This window comes from Homalodisca vitripennis, chromosome 5 (genome assembly GCF_021130785.1).
Source record: "Homalodisca vitripennis isolate AUS2020 chromosome 5, UT_GWSS_2.1, whole genome shotgun sequence".
Lineage (NCBI taxonomy): Eukaryota > Metazoa > Arthropoda > Insecta > Hemiptera > Cicadellidae > Homalodisca > Homalodisca vitripennis.
In genome coordinates this window covers 180383021-180403070 of record NC_060211.1, presented here as the reverse complement: position 1 = coordinate 180403070, position 20050 = coordinate 180383021, and the positions used below count along the sequence as shown (strand labels likewise).

At 38.8% G+C, this 20050-nt stretch overlaps 1 protein-coding gene across 2 annotated transcripts in view; it reads right to left on the bottom strand.

Annotated features, from left to right (window-relative positions):
- LOC124363255 (polycomb group protein Psc-like) overlaps window positions 1-13567 on the bottom strand; it is a 109993-nt gene extending 96426 nt beyond the window's left edge. For both annotated transcript variants that reach the window (XM_046818458.1, XM_046818459.1), the window contains exon 1: window positions 12838-13567. The gene's annotated coding sequence lies outside the window, so the exon portion shown is untranslated. The remainder of the gene's footprint in view (window positions 1-12837) is intronic.
- Window positions 13568-20050: the final 6483 nt, after the last annotated feature.

The window sequence follows — 20050 nt, the reverse complement described above, 5'->3', positions numbered from 1 at the left end:
GCTTAAACGGGCTTTATCGTAGTTCGTTAACCTGATTTCGTGGACGTTTTCAAGTCTAATTTATATTTCAGATTTTATTTATTTAAACTACACGGAGAAACTGTTTTATAACACAAGAGATAAAGGTTTTAGACACATATTATTGTAACATGAGACTTATTTGATGTTTTTAAACATTCATTATAGCAGACGTGTATTATAGAATAACTTTTCTGAAAAAGTCTAGAATCATTATATATATATATACATAAGAACATTTTTCCATATATTTGTTTATTCCTTCCATCAAATTTTAAGCAGTATTCTGTGTGTTGTTCAAAAGACACTATATCAATATATATTTTTTTGAAATAACAAAAAATTAAATAGTCTGTTTGGTTCTTTATGAAATCTATAACCATTAAGAAATGAATATTGAGTAGTTTAGACTACTGACTCGCCAAAACACTTGTGAGTCCCTACTACACAATTTAAAACTTATTGAACTACGAATTATTAAATCATCGTTTTCCATTAAAGATGTTACCTCTAGGTTTGCGCAAATAACTCGTAAACTCACAAAAATATTGTGCACAATTGCAAGATCTTTATCGACAGCAAACAGAATTTCGAGTAAATCTTTACTGCCCGTAGCCTAAACGGTTTGCGTAACAATGGCTACTTTCTTCTACTTCATTTTCATAATTTGGAATAAAACCGGAATTCCAATTCTACACACCGAGCAAGTCACGTGCTCGGTAGTTTTTCACAGTTTTATTACATTGGGCCTACATTCTCCATGTCACTCTTGTAGGCTATGCATTGTAGCGTAGCCTGTGGAACCGTTGTAGCCTACGGGTCGACATGAGACGCTCCCGCCTTGACCCTGATAAGAGGATAACTACGTGTTATTATGTGACAAACAACGACAAGGAAGGAAACGGCAGTCAAGATATCGCCGATTGAGGAGTCAGACACGATAGCGGCGAGCGAGTCAGCGCTCGTTACACGCGATCTTAATTGGAGCCGACATTCCCCGAGCGTGCCCGAACTTTGCCGAACCCTCACACTCCTCTCTCTCAAACTCGCTCGTGCTGGCCGACTCCAGGTTCTTCAGTCACACTATCACACAATATACCGGGTGTCCCACGAAGAGGTTTAAAAGTTTCATTTTTATTACTCGCCCATTTATGCATCGAACATTTCAACTCTACACAATTTATTAAACAGGGATAAAAAATATTCTGTGAAAATTTCAGGTCCCTAGCATTTGTTAAACCAAAATTGTGGCATTTTGAAAAACTATACTTTATAAACCATAATTGTTTTGCTTTTGCAAGATTATTTATTGTCATACAGAAGAGAAATATCTGCACATATCATGCCTTATTTTACGTTTTAGAAATGGATCAAGCAATCTTCCAACAGTAGGCCTATGGTGCTCCTCCTCATTTCGCAAATCCTGCCAAGCGAGTACTAAATGACAACCTTCATGACCGTTGGATTGGTCGTAGAGGTGAATTTTTAGATTGGCCACCCGATCCCCAGATTTTACTGTGTGTGATTTCTTTCTATGGGGTTACTTAAAGGTACAAGTTTATACTCGTCGTTTCAATAATGACGATGAATTAAACAATCAATTGAAGAGGAACTTCTCCGGATACGCAGAATTTCTTGTAAGCGCTGACGATTCATTTGTTAAGTGCTCTTAAGTGCAAGTGTTATCAGTGTGTCGCTGTGGGTGGATTACAGTTCGAATAATTGTGGACTGTAATTGTAGGTTTTTTAATAGGCTATGTTCTAATTTTTTGATTGAAATTATTTATTTCTCTAGAATATGTCAGTAAATAATTTTACAAAACAAAAAATACTGTTTTTAAAGTATAGTTTTTCAAAATGCATAAACAATGGGCAAGTAACATAAAATCAAACATGGCATATTTGGTCTTTGCTTGTTATATGTAATATATCAAATATCACAGTAACATTGTTAAATGTAACTTCTTTGAACACAAGAATAACAGAATCAATTTCATTACTGTACTACGAATTATAGACGTTTGTAGAAAGTTATAGAAGTGTCGGTAATTATGTAACCAGACTAAAACAATAGCTGAATATATCGAAGTTTATTATAAACAATTATACACTATTAATCGAACAAATTAAAACAGAAAACTGTCTGAACCAACTTAATCTTGTTGTAGTAGCCTAATGCTGTAACACTATGCTGTAAATATTAAAAAAACTTTCCAACATATAAAATGGATTGGTAAATGAATGAATGCTTCATGAAATACTTATTGAATTTTGAAATCTAAATAAACCCTTATAACATTATCCATTATTTCGTTTTTTGTGTTTATTTTCATCCTATAAGATGAAATATTTTCAAATTAACACCAGTCGAAATTAATTTGATTGTTCACCGTAACGCAATGGTGGAACTTCGCTTTTTTCAATCAACAATAAATTTTCGACTTGTGTTGTGGTTTGCAATATTCCAAAATAATGTTTAAAAGAAACCATTAGATTTGTAATTATTGTTATAAGGCCTATATTGACCTCTACCCACATTCGTAAGTGTAATTGCAATAAATAAACACATATGAATATATTTTAATTTTGTTAATGGTTAGGTGTACATAAAGTCCCATCCTGTCACTAAAGGTAGATATTTGGTGTAATAGGCAGTTGAATACCATTAGACTACGCGATAATAAAGACAACGGATCGATTAGACAGCCCACTCATGAAGAAACAAAACGCAATGATTATAAAAGAGCTGTTACGCTGTTACGTCGTCATTAACACATATTTCACCGGTGACGGGAGGGGGGAGAGGGGAAGGGGTTGGCTAGGGTGCACACATCACCTGACAAGTCTTTCTTGTATAAATATGCGCCAGTCCGCTCAGCCAATACAATGGAAAGTTTACCGTGGACCAAGATCGGTATTTTACCTGTAGTATTGTAACAGTTTTTATTGTAATTACGTACCGTTTTGATTTGTTCTGAATTTAAGAAAAGAATACTAAAATGTATGAAAGACTACGAATGTTTCATATTATAATTTTATCCTAATAATATTACAAATGCGAAAGTGTCTCTGATTGTTTGTTTTGCTGTCACATATAAACTAATCAACCGATTGTACTTAAATTGTGTAGCCTATTGCCACTTTTACGGACCATGGTATGAATAAAATTCTCATTCTAATTTTGAAAAACACTCCGGGCTACGCCTCACTGGCCTTAAAATTACGAAAGATCCCATCTTGGTCTCTAAAGTTGTGAAATACTAATCAAAAGAGAACATTTCTGTATAACCACTGTTTATTATTTTCAATTTGTTTGCATTTATAGTGAGTAAATTCTTTGAAGGATAACAAATATTTTTAACGTCATTTTAGATTTCAGCGATTAGGTAAGTTCTTATCTACCTTAGAAAATGTCCTAAAGCATAAAATAGAATTCGACACCGAAAACTCCCTTTGAAGCAGTCGGCAAGAGCTATGTTAGATGAGTTCGCTGGACTGTGAACTAATGTACCAATTCCAGCTCTAAATGTTTTAAAATATTAACAATATTTTTCAGTTTATGAAGAAAAAAGGCTTAGTGTCATCGTTAATGCAGTTTTAAGTTCACATTATTATCACATATGAAGTATTAGATCTAAAAGACAGTGTTACTATCTGTAAATTTAAAGATCCATATTTTCACTTTTGACATAAGTAGGCTTCACTCATTGTCCTCACTGTAATATATATTTTCTTGATCGGGAAACAAGGGGAAATCAATCAGTAGGCCTATGGACAAAACACTCTAAAAACCAAAATAAATTACAATGGCCATAAATATAAACTTTGACGTATTTTCTTGATAATGGCAACAAGGCAAACTCAACATGGACATCGTAAATAAAAATCACGTAAACCAGAGACATAAGGTACAAAAGATGCGAAATTACATGGAAAGCCGCGTGTAACTGCTTGTATTCAATAAAACACAATTACGCATGTTTATAAACCTAGACACTGTACTCGCCTTGCCAGAGGGATATCAAATCTGCCTTTCTTATACAGTCATCAGGGTGTAGACGTAATGTCCTAACCTACATAAAAAGGTTTCCGTATGTCGGATTCTAAGCATAATTGAATTATTTGAGGACTTTGGTGGACACAAATTTGTTTCAAAATCGACACCTGATCTGGTTACTGGTTCCAAATCGCAGTGTATCAATCGGTTTATATGAAAATTATTAAAATGGTCAGTTGATAAAATGTCCAGCCTCTGGTTCAGTTTACTGTCGCCAAATTTACGATACTTATTGAGCCGGATAGGTTTACGGACGACAAAAAAATGATGTCGGCAGCGTCGCCATGACAACGGGACAATTGTATCAGCGCGGTAACTCGGCGAGATGAAATGTTCTTACAGAAGCGGCATCTTATCTGTGTCTGCTGCTGACCTGCTGACTCCTTGTCAGGTTTGTTCATCTTATCTGTGTCTGCCGCTGACCTGCTGACTCCTTGTCAGGTTTGTTCATATTATCTGTGTCTGCCGCTGACCTGCTGACTCCTTGTCAGGTTTGTTCATCTTATCTGTGTCTGCCGCTGACCTGCTGACTCCTTGTCAGGTTTGTTCATCTTATCTGTGTCTGCTGCTGACCTGCTGACTCCTGGTCAGGTTTGTTCATCTTATCTGTGTCTGCTGCTCACCTGCTGACTCCTTGTCAGGTTTGTTCATCTTATCTGTGTCTGCCGCTGACCTGCTGACTCCTTGTCAGGTTTGTTCATCTTATCTGTGTCTGCCGCTGACCTGCTGACTCCTTGTCAGGTTTGTTCATCTTATCTGTGTCTGCTGCTGACCTGCTGACTCCTGGTCAGGTTTGTTCATCTTATCTGTGTCTGCTGCTCACCTGCTGACTCCTTGTCAGGTTTGTTCATCTTATCTGTGTCTGCTGCTGACTCCTTGTCAGGTTTGTTCATCTTATCTGTGTCTGCTGCTGACCTGCTGACTCCATGTCAGGTTTGTTCATCTTATCTGTGTCTGCTGCTGACCTGCTGACTCCTTGTCTGGTTTGTTCGCTCAGATAAATCGGTTTCGTGTAATAAAATAAGGAGTGAAACCTAATTTAGAATCGTTTCAAAGACAAATAACTTTATTGGAAAACTTCGGTATTTTATGGTGACTCATCTTCGGCACAAATGTGTTGAACCGATACGATGCTGACTCATCGTAGACTCTTAAATGGATCAACACTTTAAATAATTGTGCTAGCAAAGTGTCGGCGAATTGTGAATCGGGAAACTCACAATATTTAAGTCTACGTTCGATGTGGCCTGAAACTCAGTTGACGATCGCCGTCCTCGGAATTATTATCGAAGGTGGTGTAGTCGGTTTTGGGTAGGCAAATTTAAATTCAATAACATTCCTGAATACAAAAAGCATAATTTTTACCAATGCACGAAAAAATTAAAAGTAAAGTAAAGATGTCTTATTTAACCAGGCGAAGTTAGGTCTATCTAACACTTAACCTGGGGACCAACGGCTTAAAGGTGACTTCCGAATCACCACCAACGGCCGGGCAGACGGGCTGCTTGCAAGGACAGGATCGCTCAGCGGTCACCCATCCAAGCAACAGCCACGCTCGACGTTACTTGATCCGGTTATCTGACGATAACCTTCGTACCCGCTACACTGCGCCATTGACAAAACACTACAAAAATACCACTTTAAATCTATTAATTTCATCTTTTTATCTATAAACATTTAAAGTAGGTAGATAATATTATCATAAAGAATTTAATAAAGTCACATAATGACAAGTTTTACTTTTTATATTTACTCGTTTTGATTTTTGATTGACTGGTCCCAACAAAATGACCCAAATGGCCTATCACGTAAAGTGACCAATTAATATAATTGATAAATTTTTTTGTATTCAGGAATATCCTAAAGGGCTATAAATTTGACATACAAATATATTTTCCACGCGATACGCGCAAAATCGAATTAATCCATAACCTAATATGATAATTTTGTATTAACTGAACAATTTTTAACTTTACGTTTTTTTCGTCGTAATCAAATGAAGTTTTTTAAGGCCTAGGCGTACAATATTACAGCGCGGCGTGGCGGCCAGAACAACAAACTAAAGTAAAAGAGGAGAGCAGGACTATGACAGCTGCTACTGCTGCTAACTGAGAAACCACAGGAATTAATCGCAGCCTATCACTATTACAGTATTATTAAACATTATAACAGAGCCAGTTGCCTATCGACCCGCATGCACGGCCAGGGGCGTACACTTCGCTTCATTTCCGGTTGATTGATAGAGGGTAGTTACAACTACAATGGTAGTGTTTATTGTGTTTCGTCCCAAGAAAGAAAATTACCCACATACTTCCACCACGCTCTTTGGCACAATTATAGATGTACTGCCTTGCATGTTCCCAGAATATATTTGCGAAATTCACCCAGATGTTTCTTCAGTGAAAGGTAATATTTTGAAATTTGATGAGCGGATTTCAATAACAAGGTAGGGTTGCGCCACACCAAGGCTCCTGGTGGTTGTAAGCTAAATTATTAATATTTTTTAACTCGAAATGTCATGCAGCGAGACGGACAGACACACAACCGTAAAGAACAGAAATTGACACAAAAAGGAGGCTCTGCGAAACTTCATGGTTGGACATGCGCCATCATAGAACACATTCTTGTCTGTGTAGAAATGAAACTTCGTGCAAAATTTGAAGTCTCTGAATGAGGTCTCCGTTTTAGATATACAATTGTACTATTATTGTTGTCTTTAGTAGAATGGTGCTCTCGAAGTTTATTACACAAAAGAATCAACTGCAACATAACTACGACTCGTCATTCAAACATATGTTGAAAAAACCCTAAACTATAACATAAGGTTTCCACATTTAACACAATTAGTATACAGGGTCAGTCGCTATGAACCAATGCGACAGAAGTAGGCTACTCGCTCTCGGATATCTACAGTTTTATTATATCCAAAAATAGCCAACAACCTAACTGACCAAATAAGGCAGAGCCTGACCAAGAATTACCTTGGATCATTCAGGCCAAGTGCCGCTAGTGGTTTTGTACGTTATCGTAACAATTTTATCTTCACGGTGTGTGAAGCGAGATTCATACAGGGTATGACAGAGAAACAGAGTTAGGCCTACCTAATTAATACAAAGTGGGAATATGAGTGTTAGGCCTCGGACTAGTAGCATGCACAGAACATGTAAAACTGATGCCCTCAATTCACTGATAATTTCTATGAAAGCGACCCCGCCGGCTACTCTGAAACAGTGACTGAACCACAAAAATGGCTTTATCACTTTATGGCATTCGGTCTTTATTTATCTATATCAGAACCGGGTTATGTGTTAATAATCTTGAATAACTTCATTAATTTCTAATGTTTTCATCCCAGCGGCCCATTATGAACTCATCAATAGAGTAGAATGCCTTTGACACCAGGAAGTGTTTTAGTCGAGCTTTAAATTGATTGGGATCGTTTAAATTTTTAATACCCTCAGGGAGCCTGTTGATTAGCCTGACACCAACTTGGGACGGTAAGCGTCCATAAGCCGTCGTTCTGTGCTGATCGAGTCGGAAGTTGTCCCTGCCTCTAGTCCCGTACTGGTGGACATCCCTGCCCCGTTCCAACTCACATTTGAGTCGACAGTACAGGCTAACCTCTAAAATAAAGAGACAGGGTAAAGTCAGTAATCGAAGACTCCTGAAGGCGTCTTTGCACGACTCTTTGTGGTTTTACCCAATGCATATCTGAGGCTACCTGAGACATTGTGGTTGTTACCTATCTCGCGGCTAACATTAACGTGTTAATAATAAAACATGGGCGACTCAGTTAATGGAGATCATTACTGCAAGATCCCAATGGATTGCAACTCTACAAAATGTTGAAACGCGCGCTATCTATTAATCGCCGCACAGAACTAGCTTCACCTGACACAATTTGTGTTACACAACCCTCATGTGGATGTGAGGTCTATTGTGTTTTAAACTTTAAATTGTATTATGCATCGCCCACACTTGTAAGACTTGTCTACGGAAAAATTGTCAACCGACGTGTCCATACAAGTATTTTATATTGAGTGTACAGGTGTGGACGTGTCTGTTGATAAGAGACCGGATACAACAAATTCACCACTTGCCAGTAACAAGCGTGTACACTTGTTTGTCATCTTTGGCTCAACAAACCTCAATAGAATCTCAAAATCTGAAGGGATCATTCTTGTAAAGATTCTGAAACCTTCACATCTTCTAATCGTAAATCCGATAGTGAGCTTTCACCACAGAGCGATCTTTCTTCAAGAAACTGTCGGGTTCCATCATCAGCTAAACCACGTCCTCTGTGAGTGAGTTACCGTATCGACAATAACTAGCTGCCTGGTGTGGACACAAACAAGTCGGCAGACAATCTGCAGACTGTCGCCCTACAAATAGGTAGCCTACGTGCACATTACAGTATAAACTTTTCAAGTTGTGAATGTTGGGTTTAGCTCCAGTTCACCTTCCACTCTCAGTGCAACGTCTGGTATCTGGAGTCTTGTTTGTGTGAACAGATCCAAAACAAGTTGGCGACGATGAAGCTCTGAAACTAGAGCTAAACTCAGCATTCCCATTGAATCAACCCTTCCCCCATAGCTTTACAAGTTGTTCTTACCTGACTTTATGGTGTTGTTGATTAGAACGTTGTACATATATTCTTTAATATAAGCCTACAATATATTCCACAGGGAGCATAATTGCGAAGGCAAGCTTAATTTTAGTATAGTGGAAAATCCCCAATAAGCCCAATAAATAAATCTGTGTTCTTGGAACCAAAATTTGAACAAGGCAGGCTGAAGCCTAAATAAAGCTCTCAACCACAAATGTTTTACTAATCTTTCATACGTTAATTTGGTTAAAAATACAACGTCATGGGTCTTCATAAACTCAATCCAAGGATACTACTTTTATCATGTCATCCAGTATTTTAACAAAAACTGAAATGTTCTGTGTACCCTCCATAAATAAAATTCAGGAATGTTGAATTATGACATTGAACGATGACTTGTAGGCCTACCCACACTGGACTATGTATATACAGTATATACGTCACACATTCAGTCTCGAGTATCAAAATTATTTTGCAAATCAGTTGACGGTGACTTGTTGCCTGGGCAACTATGGATCAACGCCTAACATGTGATATCCAGGCTGTGGAGGACAGACACTTTGAGTACTTTTTGGATAAAGTAACAACTGTACCAATGATGGTAGGCCTACTACCCCCTATGTTACAAGGGACTCCTTCCAACTCGGACACTTCACCGTCAAAAACAATATATTACTTTACAATGAAAAAAAAAACTTTACTTACCCCTCGTAGAACCAGATTCCATTGGCCGAACATCGCTAAAATATCAATTCAGAACACACTCTCGTTTACAGAATGTTAGAACACAAATATTTAACTTAGACTATTAATTACTGCTTAGACTAAGTAACTACGAAAGGTACAGCTGTTTGTTTGTAATGATTATCTGTTTAATGTATGTGTGTGTTAAAACAAACTATCTTTTAACTACAGGCCGCCTAGAATAATATGTAAGCCTACAGCTTGTCAATTGCTCCCCAAGGGATTGCAGTAAAGAGCATTATATAAAGCATTAATATGTATCGGGATTTCTTTTAAAACTGACTGAGTTTACGCGTATCAGGACAAGGACATCCCTCCTAAGTATTGTTTAAAACAGTCTTGAGCCCAGAAAAGTGATACTAACAAGAACACGCCCCAAGGATGCGCCAGAACCTCTCGAACAGGACATCTGTCCTCATCCGTTACAATGGAGGACCGAACAACCCAGAATTATAAGGACATTAACGGGGCGTAATGAATAACAAGGCTGGAATTAAATCAGAAGCATTCATTATGCGGTTAAATAATGACAGTGTGTAGTACGGCTGTGGGGCCAGAGCCAGGTAGTGGAGCCGGGAGCGAAGCGAGCGAGAGCGTCGGCCAGGCGGACGGCCGGGCACTTCTTGGAACCGGGAGAACAAATATAACCGGGCCCTGGAATGTACACAAGCTGCGAGCATCGGGCGACTGTACTGGAACTGTGTTACCCGGTGGCAGAAGCGATACAAGAACAAATATAACCGGGCCCTGGAATGTACACAAGCTGCGAGCATCGGGCGACTGTACTGGAACTGTGTTACCCGGTGGCAGAAGCGATACAAGAACAAATATAACCGGGCCCTGGAATGTACACAAGCTGCGAGCATCGGGCGACTGTACTGGAACTGTGTTACCCGGTGGCAGAAGCGATACAAGAACAAATATAACCGGGCCCTGGAATGTACACAAGCTGCGAGCATCGGGCGACTGTACTGGAACTGTGTTACCCGGTGGCAGAAGCGATACAAGAACAAATATAACCGGGCCCTGGAATGTACACAAGCTGCGAGCATCGGGCGACTGTACTGGAACTGTGTTACCCGGTGGCAGAAGCGATACAAGAACAAATATAACCGGGCCCTGGAATGTACACAAGCTGCGAGCATCGGGCGACTGTACTGGAACTGTGTTACCCGGTGGCAGAACCGATACAAGAACAAATATAACCGGGCCCTGGAATGTACACAAGCTGCGAGCATCGGGCGACTGTACTGGAACTGTGTTACCCGGTGGCAGAACCGATACAAGAACAAATATAACCGGGCCCTGGAATGTACACAAGCTGCGAGCATCGGGCGACTGTACTGGAACTGTGTTACCCGGTGGCAGAAGCGATACAAGAACAAATATAACCGGGCCCTGGAATGTACACAAGCTGCGAGCATCGGGCGACTGTACTGGAACTGTGTTACCCGGTGGCAGAAGCGATACAAGAACAAATATAACCGGGCCCTGGAATGTACACAAGCTGCGAGCATCGGGCGACTGTACTGGAACTGTGTTACCCGGTGGCAGAAGCGATACAAGAACAAATATAACCGGGCCCTGGAATGTACACAAGCTGCGAGCATCGGGCGACTGTACTGGAACTGTGTTACCCGGTGGCAGAAGCGATACAAGAACAAATATAACCGGGCCCTGGAATGTACACAAGCTGCGAGCATCGGGCGACTGTACTGGAACTGTGTTACCCGGTGGCAGAAGCGATACAAGAACAAATATAACCGGGCCCTGGAATGTACACAAGCTGCGAGCATCGGGCGACTGTACTGGAACTGTGTTACCCGGTGGCAGAAGCGATACAAGAACAAATATAACCGGGCCCTGGAATGTACACAAGCTGCGAGCATCGGGCGACTGTACTGGAACTGTGTTACCCGGTGGCAGAAGCGATACAAGAACAAATATAACCGGGCCCTGGAATGTACACAAGCTGCGAGCATCGGGCGACTGTACTGGAACTGTGTTACCCGGTGGCAGAAGCGATACAAGAACAAATATAACCGGGCCCTGGAATGTACACAAGCTGCGAGCATCGGGCGACTGTACTGGAACTGTGTTACCCGGTGGCAGAAGCGATACAAGAACAAAACATCGAGCAGATGGCCTAAGTACTAGATTTAGAAATATTTTATCATTGGCCTACGTATTATCCAAACGCCAGTTCTTGGAAAATGAAGGGGGCCAATACTATCTGTTTTTAAATCTTTTAAATTATCTGTTTTTTTACCTGGGCGTACACGCGATATGGTTATATGATGCATTCACTGTTTATTTTTATGTGATGAGCATTTTTCATTACAAATCGTGATTTGCATATTTTCTTACAGTGTTTTAAAAAATATAAAATGTATCTTCAATCTGTTTTTTTTTTTACAAATAAAATATATTGCTTATTATATTTATGATTTTTTAATAGGAATAAATAAAGTGTTATATATTGTTTAAATACAATTTAAGATCGTGTAAATGATAAAAATTGCTTCACGTAATTTATAGTTGTCCAAACTTCCTCAATCGATAATCTAACCGAGGTTTTGTCTAAATCGTTTCTACGCCTTGCTTTCAATTTACATAGGTACCGGTATATGTCCTGATTCTGAGATAAGTTTTAAACACAATGAAGGCCTACACTCAAAAATATCCATTAACTTTACCGGTTCTTTCGAGAAGAGTGATCGTTTCAAACAACATGTGATTACATAGTTATATAGTTTGAGGAGACAACGACAGAGTGACTACTACTGTGTAAGGCCTATCCTGTTTACAATCAGCTGTTTACACTACAGCTGATCCGCCGGGCCGGCGCATAAACACACCAGCTGATTGTAATAAGTCTTGTTTGTTGACTTGAAGTGTGCGTTTACGAATCAATGATTGGATCAGACAAACGGAATGAAAGCAGTTTTTATTTATATTAGTTATAGTAATATTGTACCGAAAAATCTGCAGGTCTAAACTTACAAGTACGAATAATGATAAAAACTTAGAGTAGGCCTACCTAAGTCTACTTTATTATTATTTTACACGGATCGAACAAAAAATGTACTGTATTTGAAATTAAATTGCTGAAAATGTTTTCCAAAGAATAATCAATTGACTTTCCTCCATTTTGATAATAACATTAAGAAATGCTAGATTTATAAGTTAACAATTAAATACCGTAGGCCTATTGTACCGTTTTAAATTTTACTAACTTTGAAAGTGATTCAACTCAATTTTCCATATTACAGTAAGAGTCTAAAACTATTCTTACATAATTGTATTAGCGTCATTTTATTTAAGAACATTGCAAAAGTAGGCCTACACACCTGGAATTGAAAAATAACTTAAAACTACAATAATAAATTTTTCAAAATCACTGTGCAATTACCTGATTGAGAGAATATCCAAAATATCCAAATTTATCCAGTTAATCCCATGACATCACCAGACACTACTTCACTACCGTCAACCGACACGAAACTCCGGATGTCAACTTTCCACTACACACACACGCACTCGACAAAAGGGCCGACCGAGGCTAGGTTAGAATTACAGCGAGGGGAGAGGGGAGGGACGCACAAAAGCTACTCGCCAGGCGTACCAACGCAAGCGGGCACAGCACGAAAAACTCAATTTCTCCAAGGAGTTACTTATCATGTAGGATAGTTTTGAACAATATCGTGTTTTAACTGAAAAAGTAAAAAATGGTGATGTTTACTTAATAAGGTAAAATAATTAGTTATCGTTTTCTCAAAAAATAAATTAATAATTTAACTATTGATTACAGAGAATCATTACTAAAAAATTGGCAATAGTAAAGATCACTCATAAAAAGTAGGTTTAACATGTAACACTTTGTCTTCACTTGTTATAATCAATAGTTGGAGATATTTTATCTATAATAAGTCAGCAGTGTTTGAATAGTCGCCACGTTGGTCCCCCAAACACACGACTTGGAAAGTCAACACTCCACTTCACTAAGTCACCTAGGCCGACACTCGATCAGAACCTAATGTTATCAGATCACTAGTTTGTTTGCAGAATAAGAACCGAATTCACTATAAAATCACTGTAGTGAAGGACGGGACACACACAACAACCATCACGTCCCACATCCACTGCTCGACTGACACGGAGTGCTCAGTTCAACGTTTCCGTCCCTCGGTCTTGCGCCGTTATCCCCCTCCTGCTCCTCGGTACCCCCTCCAGCGCCCGATATCCCTCCCCTCCCGAGCTCGACCAATCGGCGGCCTCGACGTCACGCTCGCGAGCCGAGCACATTCATCGCGATGGAGAAGCGCCCACATCTCGGCCTTTCTAATTCGGAAAATGTTTAACCGGGGCCTTTCCCCTCTCCGTGTTAGGGGACCCGATGCTATTTATATCCGACTGACAGCGATGTTCGGACTGCTGGCTCTTGTTTGTGCCAACTGCAGCCTCGATCTAACAGCTGTCACTCGACAGTCTGGCCAACTGTCCGGTGCCAGATCTCAGCACCACAACTAGCATTCTCGTGTTCACAGTGACAAAATCAAACGGTAGACGACTTTGTGGAACTGGTGGAGTATTCTAGAGCAATATTCCGTGGTACACAATGTGAATACAATTAAAAATGTGATGTATTTAATATGATCTAAAGTGTTGTTTTAACTAATAACAGTAATAATAAAACAATCAACTATCCATTTCAATTAACGTGTACTATGAGCGACGTGTCTACTCGCATATACCGTATTATACTAACGATGGACCAAGATAAGGTATAATTAAAACAAACTTACTGTATATGTTTAACATTCATCGGGATATTGCCGAATTACTCAGACAGTAATGTAGTGATGTATGGAATTTGTTCAAATTTAATCCCAATTAGCAACCCACTTCATATGTGATACCTTGAGTTTTGGTTTAAGTAAGCTGTTGTTTATTTACTGCCTAAGCAGTACGCTGTGCGTGTGAAGTGGAAGTATCACTCACATTCTTCCACAGAATGAAGAATGAGCGCAGGTAGAAACATTATTGCACGGCCAGGTCAGTTTTGAAAAGTAGGACAGTTAGTCCACGGGTATCGGCGTGGACTAACTGTCCTACCCTGCAGAAAAGTGACGTCAGCCACCTTCGTCAAAATTAGGCGTGGACCTACAGTCCTACAATCAACATGGAGCCCCCTACCTACCTTCAGGGTGGCTGCCGCGGAGTCGATTATGGCGCGATGTAGAAGCGAATGGTGATAGCGGTTCCTCAAACAGCGGTCTCTCTACTTCAAGTATGTTATTGTTATTGCATATACAGTATATCTATCCTTGTTGTATAATTTATAAGTTGTTACCGATTTTAAGAGTTTACTGTAGTGTTATTGTTGTTTTTCTAAATTTTGCTTCAAAACTGTGATACTTACATGAGATCTTTTTGCTATATTTTACCTTATTTGGGTCTGTATATTACTCATACACATATTATAGTTATATTTTTCAGTTCTATAATTAGGATAAAATTATGGTGTTTCTGTTTTCTGGTTTGTAAGACGTTCGCACTGTTATTGAGAAAAATACATGAACTTTAAAACTAGTGGTAGATAGTGGTTTTTTCTTTCTTTTTTTTCTCACATTGTAAAATGGTATACAAATTGGAAATAAAATAAAATAACAGCAAACAGTGTGTCCTCAGCTAGAGCCAATGGCCGCTACATTTTACACATTCGAACCCGTTTAAAAGGACTAAAAAGGACGAATTTTAATTCCCCCACTGCACACATTAATCACAGGTTCTACCACTTCACTATTTGGTGAAGGTACTTCCATTGTTCTGCTTCAAATCTTCCGAGGACCAAACTTTACTGAAGAAAGCTGAACACAAAATTGCTGATGGCGGCGCCGAAACACAAAGCACAACGTCTTTATTTTGAACGCAGAAAATTTATCAATTACAAAAATGTCGAGAAGGAGGAACAAGACTGAGGGCACATAAGAAAAAACGTCATGGATCGAGACCGCGTAAAAATTCTTTCTGGGAATAAAATTATATAATTTTAAGAAATTGATAAAAGTGGTTTGAGATCGTTGTAGTTGACGTGGCTAAGGTAAAACACATCCTGGAAGACATATGACTGTGTTAGGGCTATAAGAACATTAGAACTGAATTTACTAAAATGTGGTGAGTAATTTGTTTAAGTAGTTTTAAATTCTGATACGAAGTTGAATAGGTTTGTTGTTATCATATCTAAAATGGAAACAAATTTTGAATTAATAATACTATCACTAATTTCTCTACGGATTAGAATTATATCAATAAATGGCTTACGATGATGCACTTGAAGGTCATGATGATCAGCTCGCTTATATATCGCCCACAATATATATACAATAAATAAATAAATAAATAAATAAGGACTTTATTTTGGAGCGGTTTTCAACAATAATTGCTGGTTTACAAAACGACTCATGTCTTATTATAGTTCTTAAAAAATTAAAAGCTTATTTTATAGTTATTAATAAATAAAACATAATATTAGACATACAGTTATATATGGCTATATCACCTTGTATTGTACATTAAATACTTGTATATATTTTCTTTGTATGTCGTTTCAGATACACCCTGGCCTGTTACGCTGGAGGACAGTTCATTATATAATTTGGGAGCAAAGTACGCAAATCGCTTTCTTTCAAATTCACGGCGAACGCGAGGCATCTCCAACACTTGATCCTGTCTAGTACTGCGAGATCGGACTTGAGACCTGCTTTTTAGTTTTTCTCTCAGATATCCCGGCCTGCCAGTGGTCAGGATTCTGTAAACCAGGCATGAGGAGCGCAGGGTACAAGTATCAGCTACAGTCAACAAACCCAGCGATCGTCGAGCCTCCGAAACATGGTCAAACCTTCTTAAACCACATACATACCTTACACACATATTTTGGACCCTCTGTAATTTTTCTAAATCTCCTTTAGACACAATGTTGCCATAGACAGGGAGGCAATAATCGATCACAGAGAGCACAAGAGCCCGGACAAGGCGAAGCCTGGTCTCTCTAGGAAACATGTGCCTATGCTTGTATAGCATTCTCAGTCGACCAAGTGTTCGCCGACAAACAGCACTTACATGACCAGATAGTGTGAGGCCACTATCAAGCATGAGGCCCAAGAGCTTTGAGGATTCACACTCCTTCAGTCTGACACTGCCAAGCAACACCTCACCCACTGTCTCCGAACCCACATTGGAAGGAATCGACAACACACTACACTTTTCCTTGTTCAGTTTAATCCCATGCCTCTCAGACCAATCATGGACAATGCTTAAGTCAGCATTCAAAATGGAAACTGCTGAGTCAGCTCTTCCGGCTTCATATGAAACACACAGTTGAGCATCATCGGCGTATGAATACAAGCGACTATGTTGCAAGTCTGAACCCATAGTGGCGGAAAACAGGGTGAATAGAATGGGCCCAAGGCAACTTCCCTGTGGAACACCAGCAACTCTACTTAAAGATGAGGAGAAATCCATCCCAATTTTAACCTTTTGTCTCCTATTCACCAAATAGGAATCAAACCAAGAAACCACCTCTGGTCGAAAACCATAAAAATGCATAACAGCCAACAACATCCTGTGGTCTATTGAGTCGAATGCATGTGAAAAGTCCAGCATTGCAAGAAGAGATGCTTTCTTATCCGCCCTTGCGTGAAGCAACTCGTCACAAACGAGCAAAAGCGCAGTTGCAGTACTATGGTCCTTCCTGAACCCATACTGTAAGGCTGGAAGGATATTCTCCGACTCCAGAAATTGTACCATTTGTGAAACAACCAGCTTCTCCATTATCTTCGACAGGGCAGGCAATACCGAAATTGGACGCAGCTCGGATACAGATGAAGGTGCTTTGACTTTGGGGAGAGGCAGTACAATTGCCTCCTTCCATGCATCCGGAAAAGTGGAAGTGGCCAATGACTGGTTAGCTAAATGTGTTATGGCATCAATACAATACGGACTTATCATTTTAATCATTTTTATTGATATGCCATCAGCTCCAACTGCCTCTGATGTGATGCTATTCAAAGCCTCCTGCACTTCTCTCCTTGTAACACTCCTGAAATAGAAATCACAAGTGACACTCTCTGATTTGTTTCTTTCATAGAAATGTACGCAATCATCATTTGCCATGATACCTAAGCCCATACTAACGAAATACTTATTGATTTCTTCCAAATCTTTTACAAAGTTGGGTATGGCTGGATCGAATGGATCAGTGACACCACTTGTCCTTATTTTAGTCCAAAAGTCTCTAGAGCTTTTACATTTCTCCATTTCAGTTCTAAAATAATTTTGTTTTGATCGTCTTATTTCATTGTTGAGCATATTTCTAACTTTACAATATGTTTTTTTACAAGTTTCATTTCCTGTAGATAGCATTTTATTCTTATAATAATCTTTTTCTATGGTTAGTTGAATGATTTGTTTATTTCTCCATGGAGATTTCTTTCTGGTCACTCTCTTATGTACTAGAGGTGCATTTTCATTAAAAACTTGAATAATAGCAGAATTAATAAAATCTAGAATGTCATCTACATTGTTCATAGACATAGCATCTTCCCACCTAATACTGGACGTACAATGTATCATCTTGTCAATGTCAAATCGGGAGAAGTCACGATAAGTAACAAATCTAGGAGGCCTTCTTGTAACAATACGCAGACCAGTCTTCGGTAAACACCGTAAACAGTACTTAAAAATGACCAATAATGTTCGGGGTGATCAGCTTGCTTATATGTCGCACACAATATATGAACAATACGCAGACCAGTCTTCGCTGAACACCGTAAACAGTACTTAAAAATGATCAATAATGTTCGGGGTGATCAGCTCGCTTATATGTCGCACACAATATATGAACAATACGCAGACCAGTCTTCGCTGAACACCGTAAACAGTACTTAAAAATGATCAATAATGTTCGGGGTGATCAGCTCGCTTATATGTCGCACACAATATATGAACAATACGCAGACCAGTCTTCGCTGAACACCGTAAACAGTACTTAAAAATGATCAATAATGTTCGGGGTGATCAGCTCGCTTATATGTCGCACACAATATATGAACAATACGCAGACCAGTCTTCGCTGAACACCGTAAACAGTACTTAAAAATGATCAATAATGTTCGGGGTGATCAGCTCGCTTATATGTCGCACACAATATATGAACAATACGCAGACCAGTCTTCGCTGAACACCGTAAACAGTACTTAAAAATGATCAATAATATTCGGGGTGATCAGTTCGCTTATATGTCGCACATAATATATGAACAATACGCAGACCAGTCTTCGCTGAACACCGTAAACAGTACTTAAAAATGATCAATAATGTTCCGGGTGATCAGCTCGCTTATATGTCGCACACAATATATGAACAATACGCAGACCAGTCTTCGCTGAACACCGTAAACAGTACTTAAAAATGATCAATAATGTTCGGGGTCATCAGCTCGCTTATATGTCGCACACAATATATGAACAATACGCAGACCAGTCTTCGCTGAACACCGTAAACAGTACTTAAAAATGATCAATAATGTTCCGGGTGATCAGCTCGCTTATATGTCGCACACAATATATGAACAATACGCAGACCAGTCTTCGCTGAACACCGTAAACAGTACTTAAAAATGATCAATAATGTTCGGGGTCATCAGCTCGCTTATATGTCGCACACAATATATTATGAACAATACGCAGACCAGTCTTCGCTGAACACCGTAAACAGTACTTAAAAATGATCAATAATGTTCGGGGTGATCAGCTCGCTTATATGTCGCACACAATATATGAACAATACGCAGACCAGTCTTCGCTGAACACCGTAAACAGTACTTAAAAATGATCAATAATGTTCGGGGTGATCAGCTCGCTTATATGTCGCACACAATATATGAACAATACGCAGACCAGTCTTCGCTGAACACCGTAAACAGTACTTAAAAATGATCAGTAATGTTCAGGGCGACCAGATAGTTATGCGGTTACAGGTTTTAAAATTTGAAATAGTCTATATATGACTGAGGAGGATCGCTTCCCTTCAGTTCAGTGTAAGTCAATGATAATGTAACATATTCTAGTAAAATAATTAAATAAGACTTATTTAATATTTTACGTATATTTACGTTCGAAGTTCCTCGCGAATATTGTGAGGTTTGTTGGAGAAGCTGCAAGAACAAGTAGAGTGGAATCCACATTTAGAGCTAAAGTTTACAAATAATGATAAATGATTTTTTTTCCTATTATGATAATCTTTTACAATATAGTACAATTCGTTTGAAGATTTAATGGCCACTTCTACAAATAACTTAACCAAGTTAAAGAAATTAGTATTTAAAAGAACATAATAAAAATTATGAGTCTAACATTGAAAAAAATATAAACTTATATGCCGCCCTGTATAGTAACGTATTTTAAAAAGTAAACATTACCAGGAAAATATTGCAAGTTATAAATAAATATAGACTAAAATGTAAAAATATGATAATATAAAACAATATGACAGTTACAAAAATCATGAGAGAACATCAAATAAAATCTTAAAATCCTACATAGGACGACAGCCAAGTAAAAGCG